Source organism: Acanthochromis polyacanthus, chromosome 10, assembly GCF_021347895.1.
Source record: "Acanthochromis polyacanthus isolate Apoly-LR-REF ecotype Palm Island chromosome 10, KAUST_Apoly_ChrSc, whole genome shotgun sequence".
Taxonomy (NCBI): domain Eukaryota; kingdom Metazoa; phylum Chordata; class Actinopteri; family Pomacentridae; genus Acanthochromis; species Acanthochromis polyacanthus.
Window position 1 is genome coordinate 41,176,636 of NC_067122.1, and position 4,380 is coordinate 41,181,015.

At 42.4% G+C, this 4,380-nt stretch overlaps 1 long non-coding RNA gene across 1 annotated transcript; it reads left to right on the forward strand.

Annotated features, from left to right (window-relative positions):
* The first annotated feature begins 1,431 nt into the window (after positions 1 to 1,431).
* LOC127535945 (uncharacterized) lies at positions 1,432 to 4,148 on the forward strand. The gene is made up of 4 exons (XR_007944878.1): positions 1,432 to 1,521; positions 1,676 to 1,729; positions 1,829 to 2,187; positions 2,400 to 4,148. It is a non-coding gene; the product is annotated as an uncharacterized LOC127535945 (long non-coding RNA).
* The last annotated feature ends 232 nt before the right edge of the window (positions 4,149 to 4,380 follow it).

A 4,380-nucleotide genomic window follows, 5' to 3' on the forward strand; every position in this document is an offset into this window, starting at 1 on the left:
AACCATGCCATTCTGTCAGCACATATAAACTAAGGGGGAATATTTTCTAACAAAAGGTTTAAAAGTAGAGCCAGGATTTTTTGACAAAAGATTTCAATGTTTATGAATCAAGTTTCCACTATTTAATGGTTATAAATTATGATTATGACCAGTTTTATTCAGGAATGTGAACGCGCTCATTGACTCGTCTGGTTACATAGGATGGAGAGTGAGGTGGTGCCACCATGGGCAGTCGTATCCTTCTCAAATGGGAGAACAGCTGCAGTCCCAACTAGCTGGCTAAACAACAACGAAAAACTACTATTATGGCCCCCCAAACACATCCACTACACAAAAGCACTAAAAGACCAGATGCAACCTAAGCCTGACTGGACAACCTATGAAAATGTTCGTCTTTTGATCACTTGTGGTAAGCGGTAATTACTTATAATTTGTTATTTTTTCATGTTTTAGGCACACATCATAATTCTTTTTATCTTTTTGCATTATAGACTCATACAACAAAGCGAAACACTACGAAGAAAAATATGTCCGCAGTGGTTGCTCCACAACGGATCTTGAATCAGAAGCAGAAGCTGAAGAAAGAAAGAAAAGAAGAGCAAGGTACCTTTCTTAAAGAACACCAATGCTGTTACATGAACTACAAAACAGTTTGGGGATGTTTTTACTGTGTTACTCGTAATAAGACTCTTTACTCAAGCTCTCAACTGCTTCATTAAGTTGGTGTGCATTACAAAAAACAAGCAGTATAATTTTAGTAAAAAAAAAATATATATATATATATTAGGCAGTTTTTTGAGCAATGAAGGCAATTTGAGCATTTTTTAAATGACCTGAACTCATGCAGTTTAGATTTACTGACCCAAAAGCACAATTTTTCTTTAGGGGTTGTGTTCTTTCTTGGTATAGGTTTTCGTAATTTATGTCTTAAATACATTGCAATTTGCGGAATTGGACATTTTATCCGGCCCAGCACCTGTGAAGTGTCTTTGTTTTTTTAAGACCAAATCCACTGTACATTGAATCTGAGGAGGAGTCAGAAACTCATCCCAAGAAAAGAAGATTTGCCAAACCACCTGGCATAAACTTCCCTGGTGTGTGGTTTTTCATTATTGAAATTTTTGACAACTTTTCCTTTTACAAAATCACTGCTCCATAAATGTTGTCTGTTTGACGTAACTTTCTGTTTTTTCAGGGGCACCAATGTCCAGTCAATCCACCCACACAAATACTGGTACATGGTAACTTTATGGATGATAATAAAAAAGTTTATCCAAAAAGTCAATATTGACTCTTTTTCTTAGACTTTGGGTTCATCAGCATGGATCATGATCAGACTAGCCTCTATACTGGTGAGGGTAAGTCCAAATAATTGATGCCAATGAATACATTTGAAGAGAAAAATCTAATTATTGTGCAAAGCATTAGGATCTTTTACTGAGTAATGCAATAATAAATGGTGATTTTTCATTTTAGACTACACTTTGACTGAGTTGCTGGCAACCACCTCATCGAATGTCGGTAGGTAGACCATACTATCTCAAGAAAAAGATAAAAAAATTAAGTATAGGCATTCTGTTATGATGATCTGCCCTTTTCGTTGTTGTGAAGATTTAACATTCCTTATGATTTCCTTTTTATTTTTCCCCCTATTGATACATCTATCTATTTTTAGACTATACACCTTCCGGCAACAGAAAAACATTTGACTTATCCGTCAACGACAAAGGTGTTTATATTGAATATTTGGTTTATTATTAGAATATTTTAGTTCTAACCCTAACCACTAATAAATGCTAACAGATTTGTTATTGTGTAAACACTCAAGGCTTTCCTACCGAAATGAATGGCTCTGCTGAACAAGTACTGAAAGGTATGTGCTAATTGTATGTTCCATTTCTTATTATTGTATAATCATTTTATCATTTTCTTTTCTTTTTTTCCCAAGACATCACCAAAAACAAGTTGATCAAAATGACAGCTGAAGTTTTGGCTGAAATAAGGCAGTTTCAACAAGAGGTTAAATTTTTAAAAGCAGAGATTACTACGCTCACAACCACCTTGAGTGTCCAAAGAGATGACCTTCAGCCTCAGCAGAGAGACTTTCCATTCAGTCTTCCACTGAACACAGACGAAGAGTTTGATGTAGTCGAGGCTATGAGGGACAACACAAATCGTCGCAAAACGGTATTGTAATTTTTTTTATGTAAACAATTCTCAAAGGAAAATTCAATTAAATATAACAGGATGACAAATTATACTACAACACTAGGATCGCAAGCAACTACAGTAACAAAACACTGACCTGGACAAGGGACAGAGCACAGGGATAATTGGGACAGAAGAGAAAAGGATGCAGAGGACAGAAGATTCTAAACTCATGTTTCTTGTTTTGCAAGGTTTCACGCCTGGCCCTCGTTGGAGGAACAAGCAGTCAAAGCATGATCAGGCGCATGCTAGCCATGATTATGACCAACAGTCTGGCCTGTTTATTCAACTGGAAAGGGAAAGGCCAAAAGAGGGCCTTCAAAGAGACCAATTTGCAGGATTGCATGTTTGGTGAGTAAGACTCTACTGCCACCTTGCATAGTCTTTGTATGTCGTTTACCTTTGTGTATCAACATACCCTGCATGCAACAGCAAAGCACCTCATATAATTGATATTTTGAAAGTGCATTGTTTGAGGAGGATGTGGAAAGGGTGGTCTTACTCAAGGGTTGTTTGCATGCTTTCTACACTACAGCTTGCTCATGGCACAATGTCAGCCATGTTGATAACATAAAATTAAAATATAGAAGGAATTAAAAATTTGTTTGCACCAATGGGTCACTATATACTCTGTTAAATTATTAAACAAATATTGCTTTTTTTAAAAACTTTTTTTCCCCACACATTTTTCTTTCAAAGTGGTTCAACAAATATTAAACAATACCAGCTCATACATATTAATTATTGGCCCTGAGCTGGATTATAGCTTTAAGACCAAACTGGCCTAGCTCTTGTCCAGTTCAAGTCAGAGTCACTGTTGTCTCCTCAGCAGGACACATTTGGTTCAGTCTATATTGTCTTGCCCCAATCATATTTAAACATTTGGGGCGGGTTTATTAGTTGGGAAGGGTATTGTCAAGGATTTATCAATACTCTATCAATACTTCTTATCAGTGCGGTACTATAACAGTACTGTTATCGATACTTTTAAATTTAAAAAGAATATTTGTTATGCTCTGAGTCTACATTTAAAATTATTTATTTCCAAATTAAATTTAGCATTTATAGTAATTATCAAGCATAAAATACAAATACAGGTGTAAACCAAATACCAAAAAGAATTGATTTCACAGTCATACTTGTGTTATTATGATACATAATTTTATTTTATTGTACATCAAATATGGCTATATTTTTCAGAGGGTCTGTGAAACATATAGCCACATATTTTTTACGGACCCCCAGAGGTCCCCGGACCCCTGCTTATGTACTTTGGCATTGTGTAACTAATGATTGTCTTCAGTTAGGAACCCAGTCGCTGTTAGCAGGACCGAGCGGGCCGTATCAACGACATCTTACAGCCATCAAGATCAGGATCCTCTGTCTATATGCATGAATGGCTAGCTTGGTGTCACTGCATGCTTAGCTAATTTTCTAGGTGCTGTCCCCTGTGGCTCGACGTGGTTGGCCTTGACCCCCCGGCGGTACTCGGTTTGGGCGGTCGCCGGGTGGCAGCGGGCGCCGGGGGTCGTGGGGGGTTGTCGGTGGCGTCGTGCGGGGTGGCTGCTTCCGTGGGGGGGCGTAGTGGGCGATTCGGCTCGGTCGGGCGCTCGGTTTGGACGGTCTCCGGGTCGCCATTTGTGATTAAAAACGTCGCGGGTGGTGGCCTGGCGGCTGTCTGGGTCGGGCGCCCGGTCGGGCTGGGCCGCCTGTCGTGTTTCCTTCGTGGGGGCGGCCGCTTTGTGTGGTGTCATCAGCCTCCCGTGGTTCCCGGCGCTCGTGGCGGCCTGGCGGCCGTCTGGATCGGGTGCTGTCCCCAGGGTCTCTGCAGGGTCGCGCATGCGTCTCGGCCGTCTCCCGGTGCCCGCGGGGGGTGCTGTGCTGGGGTGTTGCCCGGGGGGCTTGGGGTGGCGCTGTTCCAGCATGGCCTGTTGCTCTTCGGCTAGCTCGGGGGTCTGGGGGGTGGTGGGGCGTGGGGGACGGGTGGTCGTGGGGGAGGTGGGGCTGTGGGCCGGTGGGGCGCCGTGGGGGTCTACTATGGCCCGTTCTGCTGTGCGGGCCTTGGGGCTGTGGCTGTGTCCGGGGGGGGGGGGGCGCTCCGGGCTCCTGGGCTGGCTCTACGCCCGGTAGCTCCTGCGGGGGGGGCGGTGTGGGCCTCCTTGGGCTGGGGGA